The 16,579-nt window shown below is 45.5% G+C and overlaps 1 protein-coding gene and 1 long non-coding RNA gene across 3 annotated transcripts in view; one reads left to right on the forward strand and one right to left on the reverse strand.

The window, feature by feature from the left end:
- The window catches only part of FHL1 (four and a half LIM domains 1), a 71,488-nt gene that overhangs the window by 49,578 nt on the left and 5,331 nt on the right, over nt 1-16,579 (reverse strand). The window lies entirely within an intron of this gene.
- Nucleotides 1,821-16,579, forward strand: part of LOC309523592 — a 39,344-nt gene continuing 24,585 nt past the window's right edge. For both annotated transcript variants that reach the window (XR_014215462.1, XR_014215463.1), the window contains exons 1-2: nt 1,821-2,012; nt 2,440-2,615. This is a non-coding gene — a long non-coding RNA (uncharacterized lncRNA). The remainder of the gene's footprint in view (nt 2,013-2,439; nt 2,616-16,579) is intronic.

Genomic DNA, 16,579 nt, shown 5'->3' on the forward strand with positions numbered 1-16,579 from the left:
TGACAAAGCTTGACAAGGCGAAACAAGGTGTTATTCCGGGAATCCTTGTCTTAAGTTCTTTTGTGTGATACCTGCATACAGCAACTATATTTTGCAAAGGCATATGTTAAGATCTTTTGTATCTTTTGTCTTATACCTGCATACAATAACTATACTTTGCAAAGGTGTACGTGGAACCTTACAAATAAAAAGTTCATTTTCTGCGAGTACCGCTTCTTAAAGTTGTCACATCTGACACTTGTGTTCGTAAAGACGTACTGTATGTGGAACACAAAAAAAGCTTCTGTTTGGACATTACGTATGTAAGAAAGGATCTATTTGTATCTCCTGTTCAGAATTGTGGTCTTTAATTGCTTCTACTTAATTTGATCATGTGAATAGAGGTATGTTTATATGATGTATGAAGAATTCATATAGTTTAACACAGTCAGGAACTGATACACACCCATCAAAATTAGTTTTATTTCCCATTGGGCAGCGGCCGCAGACACATTGCAGGCTCAGGGTTCTCTCCCAGGCGATGTGAAGCAATGTGGGCTTTTCTGAAAGTGAGCCTCCGTGGTTTTACTAGCGCTCCTTCCCTCTATTTCCCTTGGTGCCTTGTCTCCTTGTCTTAGTCCCCCGCCTGGTTTCTGATACACTTTCCAACAGCCCCAAAGCAGTTGCTTTTGCAAGACCACCAACTGCCCCAAACAGAGGGTCGTGATGAGGGTCAAGCTGAAGGGTGAAAGGAATCTCCCACCTTTAAGCCTGAAAGGTGGGAGTGAGGGGGTTAAATTGGTAACAATGAAATGGACCCAAGATATAGGACATCATGTACAAATGGAGGGTTGGGAAAAGTTACGGAGAATGAATTTAAAATTCACTGATTGCATACTAGGGTGGTTCATGATTTATTTATTTATTAAATGCCTGCTCCAAAGGTCTTCTCTTTCTACACTAGGGATTATATAGCTATATCTGAAATTTCATGCATATTAGTTAATATCTTGACCCTGCTCCACTGAATTGACATTTCAGCCCTCACAATATAGGAAAACGGCTATTTTTATGAAGGAGGGTCCCTAGTGTAGTACCTTTGGAGAAGGCATTTTTTTAAAAAAAAAGTTTTACATGAACCGCCCTATTGTACGCTGCTAAAAGATAATTATATGAAAATGTTGTATAGAGGGTATATTACAGGGTTAAAAAATCACAGAGTTAAAAACTGGCAGTGATCTACCCCCTTTTGGGGGGTTCAGGTCAAAGCTGTTGAGCTTCTTTGGGGCGAGCTTGTGATCTATGACAGACGTCCAGTGATCTACTGGTAGATCACGATCTGCCTATTGGGCGTGCCTGTAATATAGGAAGAAATGATTTGATCCTAAACTTATCTCTTGAAACAGATAGGTAGCCGTGTTGGTCTGCCATAGTCAAAATAAAAAAATTCCTTCCAGTGTATCTGATATACACTGTGTATCTGAAGAAGTGTGCATGCACACGAAAGCTCATACCAAGAACTAACTTAGTTGGTCTTTAAGGTGCTACTGGAAGGAATTTTTTTATTTTATCTCTTGAAGAAAGTGCATCTAAGGCCCTAAGCTTCAGCCGACTTAGCCCCCTAGACATAAATCTGGCACTGGCAGAGACCGTAATACAGGGGTGAGCAGGCTTTTTCGGCAGGGTCTGGTCCCTCAGACCTTGTGGGGGGCCGGACTAGATTTTGGGGGGAAATATGAATGAATTCCTATGCCCCACAAATCACCCAGAGATGCATTTTAAATTAAAGGACACATTAAACTTATGTCAAAACATGCCCATGCTGGCCGGATTGAGAAGCCGATCGGGCCGGATCTGGTCCCCAGGTCTTAGTCTGCCTATCCATGGCATAATAGAAGGGAGAGAAGAGGGAAGAGGGAAAGCACAAGCCTTGGAGGAGGAGTCAAAGCTGCTGCTGAATTATGCCCCCATCCAAACTCTCTTTGGCAAACACCTCTCAGCGAATGGTCAGGGATGTTCCGTCTCAGCAACAGGTGGGATTGGCCAAAGCTAAAGAGAATTTCAGACCCGAAGGTTCACAGAGAGGAGAAGCAGATGGCAAACATCTAAAAGGAACTGGAAAATCTCTCCCTCTCTCCTTCCTTCCTTCTTTCCTTCCTTCTCTCTCTCCCTCCCTCCCTCCCTCCCTCCCTCCCTCTCCCTCTTCTGTGATGGGAAGAGCTCCTGGTTATCAAACCTTCAGAGGTACAGAAGGGGCACTGGGGGGAAAACTACGCAGCTTTCTCTCCTCATCCACCACAGCTCAGCTTTGAAGAGAGCAGAATCGCATTGAATGAGTTGCTCATGACTCCTCAACCTAACCTACCTATCATCTATCTATCACCTATCTATTGATCATCTATCTATCTTATATCTATCTATCTATCATCTAATCTATCATCTTATATTTTCTATCTACAGTGGTACCTGAAACTGTTCTTAACCTGAAGCACCACTTTAGCTAATGGGGCCTCCCGCTAGCACTGCGCAATTCCTGTTCTCATCCTGAAGCAAAGTTCTTAACCCGAGGTACTATTTCTGGGTTAGCGGAGTCTGTAACCTGAAGCGTCTGTAACCTGAAGCATATGTAACCTGAGGTACCACTCTATCTATCTATCTATCTATCTGTCTGTCTGTCTATCTATCCATCCATCTATCTATGCCAGTGCAGGATTTAAGTATGAGCTCAACAAGCTGTAGCCTAGGGCCCCACTCTCTCTCAGGACTGGTGTTATGTGGTCTCTGCAGCCGCTCCCAGTCCCCAGTCTAGCTGCCACATTCTGGATTAATTGTAGTTTCTGGGTCACCTTCCAAGGCAGCCCCACATAGAGAGCATTGCAGTGGTCCAATTGGGAGATAACCAGAGCATGCGCCACTCTGGCAAGACAGTGGGCAGGGAGGGTCTCATCCTGTATCCCAGATGGCCCAGGACACAGAATGAACCTGTACCTCCATGGATCAAAAATGACCCCCAGGCTGCACACCCGGTCCTTCAGGGAGACAGTTGCCCCATTCAGGACCAAGGAGTCCCCCACACCCAGCAGCCCCCTGCCCCCCCCAAGAAGAGTATTTCTGTCTTGTCAGGATTTAACCTCAATCTGCTGTATCATATAAGGAAGGAAAGTGGGTACAAACAGCTCTTTGGGGGGGGGGTGAATTACCACCCTCCATGCAGGTATCAAAGCAGAAGTTTGGAACAATGTCTGCCTGCAGCAGCAGCATCCATCTCTGTCCAATACATCATTTTCACTGGTACCCCAAAGGGATAAACCAGCAGGAATATTTTGGGGGCAACTGGGATGGCAATGGTCACATCATGTCTGTCGTTCGTTACAAAGGCAGACAAAGCTTTTTGAGAGCCCTAAACGACAAGATCCTATGGGAAGGATTAAGCGGAAAGGTTACCCTGCAAATAGTCGGCATGGCAGCTGAAGCAAGCCAAATGGTGTTCTAAAATGAGCTGCCGGGCTGCGAGCCACTAAACAGCCCCACAAGAACATGCAAATATTTTGTGCCAACTTGAATAATCGCGTTAATCCCTTTGTCACGCAGCCAACCTTAGAGCTTAGTTTCCATGGTGTTTGGAAGACAACTTGGCACACACAGAAGGAGGCAGCAAGATGAAATGTTTGGCCTCCCATAGTTGCTGCTACTCAAAATGGTGCAGCCTGGACACCAATTTGGACTCAGAGGTGTTCATGAAGGCGCAGGTCCATTCTGTGTCCAGGGCAGCTCCATTTGGGACACAGGATGAGACCCTCCCTGCCCGCAGACTGTCTCACCAGAGTGGCGCATGCTCTGGTTATCTCCCGCTTGGACTACTGCAATGTGCTCTACATGGGGCTACCTTTGACGGTGACCCAGAAACTACAACTAATCCAGAATGCGGCAGCCAGCCTGGGGACTGGGAGCAGCCCGAGACCACATAACACCAGTCCTGAGAGACCTGCATTGGCTCCCAGGACGTTTCCAGGCACAATTCAAAGTGTTGGTGCTGACCTTGAAAGCTCTAAATGGCCTGGTAGAGGAAACTTTCCTCTGGTTGTCACTATTAAGAGGATGCCAGCAAGGCTGAACCTTTCTGTAAAATAAAAGTTTTAAATCAAGTCTCACCAAGGCCATATAACACCAGTCCTAAAAGACCTGCATCGGCTCCCAGGACTTTTCTGGGCACAATTCAAAGTCTCAGTGCTTACCTTGAAAGCCTTTAACGGCCTCAGCCCAATAGACCTGAAGGAGCATCTCCACCCCGGACACCGGGGTCCCTCTTCTGAGGGCCTTCTGGCGGTTCCCTCCCTGTGAGAAGCGAGGTTACAGGGATCCAGGCAGAGGGCCTTCTCAGTGGTGGCGCCTGCCCTGTGGAACGCCCTCCCACCAGATGTCAAGGAAATAACTATCTCACTTTTAAAGGACATCTGAAGGCAGCCCTGTTTCGAGAAGTTTTTAATGACTGGTGTTTCAATGTATTTTTAACCTTCTGATGGAAGCTGCCCAGAGTGGCTGGGGAAACCCAGCCAGATGGGCGGGGTAGAAATAATAAATTATTAAAGGGACGCGGGTGGCGCTGTGGGTAAAAGCCTCAGCGCCTAGGGCTTGCCGATCGAAAGGTCGGCGGTTCGAATCCCCGCGGCGGGGTGCGCTCCCGCTGCTCGGTCCCAGCGCCTGCCAACCTAGCAGTTCGAAAGCACCCCCGGGTGCAAGTAGATAAATAGGTACCGCTTACCAGCGGGAAGGTAAACGGCGTTCCGTGTGCTGCGCTGGCTCGCCAGATGCAGCTTTGTCACGCTGGCCACGTGACCCGGAAGTGTCTGCGGACAGCGCTGGCCCCCGGCCAATAGATGTGAGATGGGCGCACAAACCCCAGAGTCTGTCAAGACTGGCCCGTTCGGGCAGGGGTACCTTTACCTTTACCTTTACTATTATTATTATTAGACTGAGCTAGGGAGGCCATGTTCTGACCCCCACATCTCTGGGGCTGCAGACCAAACTTATCCTTTTCAATCTGGAAATTGATCAACAACAAAAGTGTGGATTCTTCTCCCTGTCATCCTCTTTGCAGTTATTTTAACTGCACGCCAGGAACGGTGTCTGCTTGGCTGGGACCCCGACATAAGCCTCTGTGATATAAATCACATTTTATTTTTATGCAGCTTGTCTGGCCGGCTTGCTACGCAGGCAGGTCAAAGGCTGGGCAGGGCGCCAGGGGCAGAGGTTTTCCAAAAGGTCTCCATTGCACTGCAGTGAACATGCAGCCCTCGCTCTGCGTGTGCCAACTGGGGGCCCTGGCACAGCCCTGCCCTTTTATGGACCTTGGTTGTCTCGTCTGGGACCCCTAAACGTATTTTTATTGCATTTCTCCATCGTTCAAGGCAAGGGGTTTTCTGTCCACAGCAGGAATCTTAAGAGCCATGGAGTTTTTTTTGGGGGGTGGCAGGTCAGGGCCGTCTTGACCCAGGGGCGCAAGGGGCGTGGGGCACCCGGGTGCCAAATTCTGGGGTGCACGGAAGCTGCCTAATCTCTTAACTATCTACCTGTTATGAAAGAATCAATCATTTTGATCAAGCTAGAAAAACAAAAGACATCTATATATAGTAGGGCGGTTCATAAAAAACCTTATTTTTTAAGACCTGCTCCCAAGGTTTTATCTTACTACACTAGGGACTATATAGCTATATCTGAAATTTCATGCATATCAGTTAATATCTTGACCCTGCTCCACTGAATTGACATTTCAGCCTTCACGACATAGGAAAATGGCCAAGTAAACAGCTATTTTCATGGAGGAAAACTGGACATCATCATCATCATCATTATTATTATTATTATTATTATTTTATTCTCTCTCTCTCTCTCGACTGCATCAGACAAACATGGCTACCTACCTGAATCTGATGTTTGTTGTTATTTTAACTGCACATCTGGAACTGTGGCTGCTTGGCTGGGACCATAGTACTCTTTCCTAAGCTTCTGTGATGATATAAATCCCATTTTATTTTTATGCAGCTCATCTGGCTGGCTTACTACACAGGCTAGGCAGAGGTTTTCCGAAAGGTCTCCATTATATTGCAGTGAACATGCAGCCCTCGCTCTGCGTGTGCCAACTGGGGGCCCTGGCACAGCCCTGCCCTTTTATGGACCTTGGTTGTCTCATCTGGGACCCCTAAACATACTTTTATTGCAGGGGATTTCCCTTTCTCCCTCTTTTAAAATTAACTTTTATTTGCTTCTCACATTACTACTTTGATCCATTCAAAAGAAAACACCTTTTAACATTTTTTGCCGTACGTTGTATATACATGTATCCAAAAATCCTTCTGCAATTTCACCCTTAGTGTCCCTATGACCTTCCCTCCACCCATGCTTGGCCCCATTAGATTGATTTCTACAGTATATCCTTTATTTGTGTTCGAACAGTATACTGTATTTTTCTGTGCCTTCTGGCGGTTCCCTCACTGCGAGAAGCCAAGTTACAGGGAACCAGGCAGAGGGCCTTCTCTGTAGTGGCGCCCGCCCTGTGGAACGCCCTCCCACCAGATGTGAAAGTGATAAACAACTACCTGACAGTCAGAAGACATCTTAAGGCTGTTCAGGGAAGTTTTCAATGTGTGACATCTTAGTGTATTTTTGGTCTCTGTGGAAGCCGCCCAGAGTGGCTGGGGAAACCCAGCCAGATGGGCGGGGTACAAATTATTATTATTATTATTATTATTATTATTATTATTATTATTATTATTATTAGACTAGGTTTCCCCCCTAAAAAATAATGTCAAAAATTAGGGGGGCGTCTTGTACATGGATATCTCTCCCCCCCCATTTTATTAAATCTGAGTCCCCAAAAATAGGGGGCATCTTATACATGGGGGCATCTTATAGACAGAAAAATTTTGTATTTTAGATATTAGCCCATATAATCTTGTAGCTCTTTCTATTGTAACTTTGTGGATTTCAGTCTAAACATATAAATCAATTTCATTCGGACCACTGTTTTCCCATAGATTCATCTACACATTCCCACTCTTTCTTTAAGTTTTGGTTAGAATGTAATCTGATTGCTGTCATCATTTTGGCCAATTCAATGAATTCACAAAATCCAATTTGCCCTTCTGCCACTGAAAGGACTTTATCTCCCTTCCAGTTTTTTGCCACCAAAATCCTGGAGGCGTATAAGAATTTTTTTTTCTTGTTGTTGGGGATGTCCCTATTCCTAGAAGAAAGGCTTCTGGGCCAGACAATCCATTTAGAGAGATGGGAAAGGTTATGGAAAACCGATATAAACTTTACAGCCTGCTATCTGATTAAAGAGAATATAATGAAGATCATAGAATCATAGAATGATAGAGTTGGAAGAGACCACAAGGGCCATCGAGTCCAACCCCCTGCCAAGCAGGAAACACCATCAGAGCACTCCTGACATATGGTTGTCAAGCCTCTGCTTAAAGACCTCCAAAGTAGGAGACTCCACCACACTCCTGGGCAGCAAATTCCACTGTCGAACAGCCCTTACTGTCAGGAAGTTCTTCCTAATGTTTAGGTGGAATCTTCTTTCTTGTAGTTTGGATCCATTGCTCCGTGTCCACTTCTCTGGAGCAGCAGAAAACAACCTTTCTCCCTCCTCTATGTGACATCCTTTTATATATTTGAACATGGCTATCATATCACCCCTTAACCTCCTCTTCTCCAGGCTAAACATGCCCAGCTCCCTTAGCCGTTCCTCATAAGGCATCGTTTCCAGGCCTTTGACCATTTTGGTTGCCCTCCTCTGGACACAGTACTCCAGGTGAGGTCTGACCAGAGCAGAATACAGTGGCACTATTACTTCCCTTGATCTAAATGCCATACTCCTATTGATGCAGCCCAGAATTGCATTGGCTTTTTTAGCTGCCGCGTCACACTGTTGGCTCATGTCAAGTTTGTGGTCAACCAAGACTCCTAGATCCTTTTCACATGTACTGCTCTCAAGCCAGGTGTCACCCATCTTGTATTTGTGCCTCTCATTTTTTTTGCCCAAGTGCAATACTTTACATTTCTCCCTGTTAAAGTTCATCTTGTTTGTTTTGGCCCAGTTCTCTAATCTGTCAAGGTCGTTTTGAAGTGTGATCCTGTCCTCTGGGGTGTTAGCCACCCCTCCCAGTTTGGTGTCATCTGCAAATTTGATCAGGATGCCCTTGAGTCCATCATCCAAGTCGTTGATAAAGATGTTATACTCCTAGATGCTATACTCCTAGATCAAGGGAAGTAATAGTCCCACTGTATTCTGCTCTGGTCAGACCTCACCTGGAGTACTGTGTCCAGTTCTGGGCACCACAGTTCAAGAAGGACACTGACAAACTGGAACGTGTCCAGAGGAGGGCAACCAAAATGGTCAAAGGCCTGGAAACGATGCCTTATGAGGAACGGCTAAGGGAGCTGGGCATGTTTAGCCTGCAGAAGAGGAGGTTAAGGGGTGATATGATAGCCATGTTCAAATATATAAAAGGATGTCACATGGAGGAGGGAGAAAGGTTGTTTTCTGCTGCTCCAGAGAAGTGGACACGGAGCAATGGATCCAAACTACAAGAAAGAAGATTCCACCTAAACATTAGGAAGAACTTCCTGACAGTAAGAGCTGTTTGACAGTGGAATTTGCTGCCAAGGAGTGTGGTGGAGTCTCCTACTTTGGAGGTCTTTAAGCAGAGGCTTGACAACCATATGTCAGGAGTGCTCTGATGGCGTTTCCTGCTTGGCAGGGGGTTGGTCTCGATGGCCCTTGTGGTCTCTTCCAACTCTATGATTCTATGATTCTATGATTCTATGTTGAATAAGACTGGGCCCAAGACAGAACCAAGACATCTATCGTAGATGTTCTATCGTTGGTACCTCACCCCAGTAAAATTATCAAAGATGTACAAAAAGCACTCAAATCTCTGCTGGAGGGAGGTGGGGACAATGTGCCACATGTGGTGTAAGGTGGTTAAATAGTTTTGGATTGTGATACATGAAGAGCTCAAAAAGATACTAAGGAGTTCAGTTTCTCAAAAGCCAGAATGTTTTCTGCTGGGCTTAATAAGGATAAAAGGAATGTATTCCTTTATGCAACAGCAGCGGCCAGAATATTAGTGGCAAAAAAATGGAAAACAGACAAAATTCCAGAATTACTAGAATGGCAAGCTAAACTTTGTGAATTTGCAGAGATGGCAAAGTTAACAGCATCAATTAGATGCTGTGCTAATAATTTTTTTTATAAAGAGTGAGAATGCGTAAAGGATTACATGAAAAGAGTTGGCTTCGGAGTCTAAAATTAATATGCGATAGTTTAAAGGGCTCAAGGTTATAGGATGATATTAAAATTAATATGGAACAACAAATATAAACAGCTGTTAACTCAACAACAAAAACAGCAACAACAGTATGTAAAGAAGATTGTACATGGGTGAAGGGAAGCAACAAGTTTGGGGGGAAAGAGGTGATGGCATTAATTGAAAAAAGAATCAGTACTAATGAAAATATGAGACTCAAGGTTTTGTTATATACTGTTTTGTCTTGGATGTTAAGTCTTTTGTTGTAAAGATTGTACATAAAATGAATAAAGAAGTGTTACGGGGGGGGGAGAGAAGAAAGGCTTCTGGTCTTTTTTCAAATGTCATTTTTTTTTTCAAATGTCATTTTGAACACCCATTAAAATTCTTCGTAAATATTACCCCAGAATTTTTTGATTTAATCGCATTGGGGTGGGGAATTTTCGGCCTGCAGCAGGACTCTTAACAACCATGGAGGGGGGGTTGGGGGTGGGGGTGGGTACTACTTGCTGAGACCCTCCTCCCATTTCCTCCCAAGCCACAAAACTAATAGCATCCCCCAGAAATTGCCTTCATCATTGACATCCGTTTCCACGTTTCCGCTTCCTTCACCATCATTTTTCTCGCACATGTGGGTGACCTCGGTGAAGCCTCTGGGCTCTGCGTTCTCCTTTGGGTGTTCTCAGTGACAGTGAGGAGAGAAGATGTCACAGTTAACAGGAGATGGAGGACCAGGGAGGCATCCGTGGTTGCTTAGCAACCACCTATCAGATGCCACCAAGGCCTCCAAAAGGAGGCTGGTGGTGCAAATGGGTATTCCCTGGTCTCCCACTATTTTGGGTGAGGTGGACTTTCTTTCCTTCTCTTTTTATAGTAATATTGATTAAATTTCCATTTTAACAATCTAATAAATACCACATTAAAAACATTCCAAATGATAAAATCACCAAATGATCCAAATATTAAGCCAAATAGTAAGTCTTTGGTTGACTTCCCATGCTCTGAGGTTCGGGGGGGGGGGCCTGATGGTGATTTCACATTTGTGCGGCTTATCTTAATTAGTCCAGGTCATTCCAATAAAACATTCCGATCTTGATCCTTCATTTATTTTTAACAGACTCTGAGTTTGTCCAGCAAGTGGGTTGGACCAAGGTCATATGTTTCTATGTGGATATTTATTTTCTTTATTTCTCTCTTTATATTCTTTGTAGTCCAGCAGTCTGTCTGTGGAGTTTCTCTTTCTCGTTCTTGTGCCTGTGATTTTCCACTGTGACGCGTCCCAAGGTGGAGGAAATCTGGCTTTCTGCCATTTGTACCAGGCATATGTCCAAACTAGCTAGCAGGGCATCAGTTGAAGAAGGAGCAAAAAGGGTTTTCTTGTGTGTGTGTGTTTCTTTGTGGCTCATTAGCTGTTTTCCTTGTGTAAAGGTCAGAGGGGGCAGGGTTTCTGTTGAGGCAGGGGATTAGCTGTGGGAGGAGCTTATCAGAGTTTGCAGGGCAGCACTTGAAGAAGGAGCAAAAAGGGTTTTCTTGTGTGTGTGTGTTTCTTGGTGGCTCATTAGCTGTTTTCCTTGTGTAAAGGTCAGAGGGGGCAGGGTTTCTGTTGAGGCAGGGGATTAGCTGTGGGAGGAGCTTATCAGAGTTTGCAGGGCATCAGTTGAAGAAGGAGCAAAAAGGGTTTTCTTGTGTGTGTGTGTTTCTTTGTGGCTCATTAGCTGTTTTCCCTGTGTAAAGGTCAGAGGGGGCAGGGTTTCTGTTGAGGCAGGGGATTAGCTGTGGGAGGAGCTTATCAGAGTTTGCAGGGCAGCACTTGAAGGAGCAAAAAGGGTTTTCTTGTGTGTGTGTGTTTCTTTGTGGCTCATTAGCTGTTTTCCCTGTGTAAAGGTCAGAGGGGGCAGGGTTTCTGTTGAGGCAGGGGATTAGCTGTGGGAGGAGCTTATCAGAGTTTGCAGGGCAGCAGTTGAAGAAGGAGCAAAAAGGGTTTTCTTGTGTGTGTGTGTGTGTTTCTTTGTGGCTGATTAGCTGTTCTCCCTGTGCAAAGGTCATAGGGGGCAGGGTTTCTGTTGAGGCAGGGGATTAGCTGTGGGAGGAGCTTATCAGAGCTAGCAGGGCAGCAGTTGAAGAAGGAGCAAAAAGGGTTTGATCCATCTTTTAGATTTAGGGGAGATAGTCTCAAACGTTTGTTGGGGGAGACCTAGGTTTTTTTCTTGTGGGGGGAGTTATTTGTCCTGTCTTCACATTTTTTATAATGGAGGACCACTGTAGCCACCCCCAACGACACGTTCTCAAGATGGAGGGGGAGGGAACAGCTGCAGTCGCCTGCGGTTCCTGCGCAATATTTGCCATCTTGCCAAAGGTTGCAGGCAGCTTTACCTGCAGCAATTGCATGTTGATTGCCCTCTTAAAAGACAAAGTCCAGCAACTGGAGGAACGTGTAGCTACGCTCCAAAGAATTAGAGAGCTGGAGCTCTTCTTGGAAGCAACAGAGAACACCGTCTCCACCAAGGAGGAGACAGGGGACTCCCCTGAGAAGGAGGCTAGTTCACCAACACAGGAGCCAGATATATGGAGAAACGTGACTCAAAGAAGTAGAATCATAGAATCATAGAATCATAGAATCATAGAGTTGGAAGAGACCACAAGGGCCATCGAGTCCAACCCCCTGCCAAGCAGGAAACACCATCAGAGCACTCCTGACATATGGTTGTCAAGCCTCTGCTTAAAGACCTCCAAAGTAGGAGACTCCACCACACTCCTTGGCAGCAAATTCCACTGTCAAACAGCTCTTACTGTCAGGAAGTTCTTCCTAATGTTTAGGTGGAATCTTCTTTCTTGTAGTTTGGATCCATTGCTCCGTGTCCGCTTCTCTGGAGCAGCAGAAAACAACCTTTCTCCCTCCTCTATGTGACATCCTTTTATATATTTGAACATGGCTATCATATCACCCCTTAACCTCCTCTTCTCCAGGCTAAACATGCCCAGCTCCCTTAGCCGTTCCTCATAAGGCATTGTTTCCAGGCCTTTGACCATTTTGGTTGCCCTCCTCTGGACACGTTCCAGTTTGTCAGTGTCCTTCTTGAATTGTGGTGCCCAGAACTGGACACAGTACTCCAGGTGTGGTCTGACCAGAGCAGAATACAGACCAGAAGTAGGAGGCCCAGGGTTCATTCTGATTGTTTAGAAATACACAATCGCTTTGAGGTCCTCTCCCCTTGCATAGAAGACGAAGAGCAGGCTCCATTTGAGGATCTCTCCCTCATTACAGTCGATCAGGTATATGAAGACGAGCAGCAAAGTCAGTCCTCAGGGAATGTGCAGGCGACCTTGGAACGGACAGCTCACGGAAGAACCCCGACCAAACCCAAGAGGAGGCGTGTAGTGGTGATAGGGGATTCCCTACTGAGGGGAACAGAAGCAGTGATCTGTGGGCCTGACAAGATGTCTCGGGAGGTGTGCTGTCTCCCCGGGGCTAAGATCCAAGATGTAACTGAACGACTGCAAGGAATCATAAAACCCACTGACAAATACCCCTTCCTCTTGGTTCATGTGGGAACTAATGACACTGCAAGCAATAGCCTCCAGAAGATCAAAAGAGACTACGAGGCTCTGGGCAGGAAATTGAAGCAACTAAATGCACAAATTGTCATCTCATCTGTCCTCCCAGTTGAAAGACGTGGCCCAGGGAGAGAGGGGAAAATAGTGGAAGTGAACAGCTGGCTTCGCAAATGGTGTAAACAGGAACGGTTTGGATTCTTAGATCACGGACTGCAGTTTCTTGAAGATGGACTTCTGGCAAGCGATGGGCTGCACCTCACAACAGTTGGGAGAAATGTTTTTGCCAAAAATCTCAGAAACCTCATCAGGAGGGCTTTAAACTGACTAATGTGGGGGAGGGAGACAGTGCTCCTGAAGGTAGGAGCCTATCAACTGATGAAGATGATCATCCAAATGTCATAGACCAAATGGAGCAAACAGCACGCAGACCTAGTGATGGGAGGAAAAAATCCTTAAATAAGAGACACGGGGGAATGATTAATGGACTTCAATGTCTGTACACTAATGCACAAAGCATGGGAAATAAACAAGATGAGCTTGAGCTCTTGGTACAGCAAACTAAATATGACATAATAGGCATCACTGAAACCTGGTGGGATAAGTCCCACGATTGGAATGTAATAATGGAGGGATACAAACTATTTCTTGACTTTAAGAAAGCCGACTTCATAAAACTTAGGGAAGTGCTGGGTGAGATCCCATGGACAGTAATACTAAAAGGAAAGGGAGTTCATGATGGCTGGGAGTTTGTTAAGAGGGAGATAGTAAAAGCACAACGTCAGGCAATACCAATGAGACGGAAACATGGAAGGTGCCTAAAGAAGCCAGGGTGGCTATCTAAAGAACTTTTAACTGAGTTAAGATTAAAAAAGGATATGTACAAAAAATGGAAAAGGGGGGAACCACCAAAGAGGAATTCAAACAAATAGCCAGCACGTGTAGACACAAAGTCAGAAAAGCTAAAGCACAGAATGAACTCAAAAAAGGCTTTTATGGGTATGTTCGTGGCAAAAGGAAGAACAAAGAAACAGTGGGGTCACTCAGAGGAGAAGATGGTGAAATGCAAACAGGGGACACAGAAAGGGCTGAACTCCTCAATGCCTTCTTTGCCTCAGTCTTTTCCGATAAAGAAAACAATGCCTGACCTGAAGAATTTGGAGCAAATGATTCAGCAAAGGAAACACAGCCCAGAATAACTAAGGAGATAGTACAAGAATACTTGGCTAGTTTAGATGTATTCAAGTCTCCCGGGCCAGATGAACTGCATCCAAGAGTATTAAAAGAACTGGCAGATGTGATCTCAGAACCACTGGCAGTCATCTTTGAGAATTCCTGGAGAACAGGCGAAGTCCCGGCAGACTGGAGGAGGGCAAATGTTGTCCCTATTTTCAAAAAGGGGGAAAGAGAGGACCCAAATAATTATCGCCCAGTCAGTCTGACATCAATACCAGGGAAGATTCTGGAGCAGATCATTAAGCAAACAGTCTGTGAGCCCCTAGAAAGGAATGCTGTGGTCACCAATAGTCAGCATGGATTTCTATAAATAAGTCATGTCAGACTAACCTGATCTCCTTTTTTGACAGAATTACAAGCTTGGTAGATGAAGGGAACGCAGTGGATGTAGCCTACCTTGATTTCAGCAAGGCATTTGACAAGGTGCCCCATTATAGTCTTGTAAAGAAGCTGGTAAAATGCGGTCTTGACTATGCTACCACTCAGTGGATTTGTAACTGGCTGACTGACCGAACCCAAAGGGTGCTCATCAATGGTTCCTCTTCATCCTGGAGAAGAGTGACTAGTGGGGTGCCACAGGGTTCTGTCTTGGGCCCGGTCTTATTCAACATCTTTATCAACGACTTGGACTCAAGGGCATCCTGATCAAATTTGCAGATGACACCAAACTGGGAGGGGTGGCTAACACCCCAGAGGACAGGATCACACTTCAAAACGACCTTGACAGATTAGAGAACTGGGCCAAAACAAACAAGATGAACTTTAACAGGGAGAAATGTAAAGTATTGCACTTGGGCAAAAAAAATGAGAGGCACAAATACAAGATGGGTGACACCTGGCTTAAGAGCAGTACATGTGAAAAGGATCTAGGAGTCTTGGCTGACCACAAACTTGACATGAGCCAACAGTGTGACGCGGCAGCTAAAAAAGCCAATGCAATTCTGGGCTGCATCAATAGGAGTATGGCATTTAGATCAAGGGAAGTAATAGTGCCACTGTATTCTGCTCTGGTCAGACCTCACCTGGAGTACTGTGTCCAGTTCTGGGCACCACAGTTCAAGAAGGACACTGACAAACTGGAACGTGTCCAGAGGAGGGCAACCAAAATGGTCAAAGGCCTGGAAACGATGCCTTATGAGGAACGGCTAAGGGAGCTGGGCATGTTTAGCCTGGAGAAGAGGAGCTTAAGGGGTGATATGATAGCCATGTTCAAATATATAAAAGGATGTCACATAGGGGCGGGAGAAAGGTTGTTTTCTGCTGCTCCAGAGAAGCGGACACGGAGCTATGGATCCAAACTACAAGAAAGAAGATTCCACCTAAACATTAGGAAGAACTTCCTGACAGTAAGAGCTGTTTGACAGTGGAATTTGCTGCCAAGGAGTGTGGTGGAGTCTCCTACTTTGGAGGTCTTTAAGCAGAGGCTTGACAACCATATGTCAGGAGTGCTCTGATGGTGTTTCCTGCTTGGCAGGGGGTTGGACTCGATGGCCCTTGTGGTCTCTTCCAACTCTATGATTCTATGATTCTATGAAACTTCTTTGTTTTATCTCCTTCCATGACAAATCAGCCTGCACTTTGGCTAGAAACCATCATTTGCATCATCTATTCTTGTCAATCCGTTGAAGGTAATTGCAAAAATCACAAATAATTTCCATGCAGGTTATTTGATAGCTAGATGTAATGGGTTTGAGTTGCGTAAATTGTCCCCGTTAGGGGGCTTAATTGCCTTGGTTAAACCTTCCTGACTGCACAGCCCTTCACTTCGTGGCTGCCTCAGTCGCTAGCAGAATCTGTCTGTGGGCGTTTCTTAAACCTTTTCCAGCATAAAAGCTGTTTGACTCCCAGTCGCCTCCTCCTCTCACTGCGCGGGAGTCTTCTGCGCAGGGAGGGCGTGGGCAGTGGAGGACCCGTGCTCTCCTCACTGATGTCCAGGGAAGAATCCCGGAGCTCTCCCCCCGCTTCCCCCATTTGCCCTCCTTGATCCCTGGTGTTACGCCGATCTCCTTCCTCCTCTACCAAGCTGCGTCTCCCCCTGGTGCTGGTACCTTCTCCTGCAGAATCGGGGAGCCTCTCCTTCGCCTTTCGCTCTGATGTCAGTTCCCTGACACTAGACTATAATCATAACAATGATGAAATACTCTTTCTTTCTTTCCCCTCCCACTTACGCACATAAACAATCAGGCACGCAGTCCTTACAGGGAGGTTGGCCAAATAAGATAGCAAATACGAAGTATATCAAAAAGAAATAATGGAGGCACATGCCCCCCTTCCATTCCGACATAGGGTGAGGTGGACTTTCAGTACAGAATCAGGTAGGTAGCTGTGTTGATCTGACGCATTTGAAATATATTAAAAAATAAAAACATTGTCCAGTAGCAGCTTAGAGACAAACTAAGTTTGTTCTTGTTATAAGCTTTTGTGTGCATGTTTCAGTGTATCTGAAGAAGTGTGCTTCCACATGAAAGTTTAGACCCAGAACAAACTTAGTTGGTCTC

Source organism: Podarcis vaucheri, assembly GCF_965113315.1.
Source record: "Podarcis vaucheri genome assembly, chromosome: Z".
NCBI lineage: Eukaryota > Metazoa > Chordata > Lepidosauria > Squamata > Lacertidae > Podarcis > Podarcis vaucheri.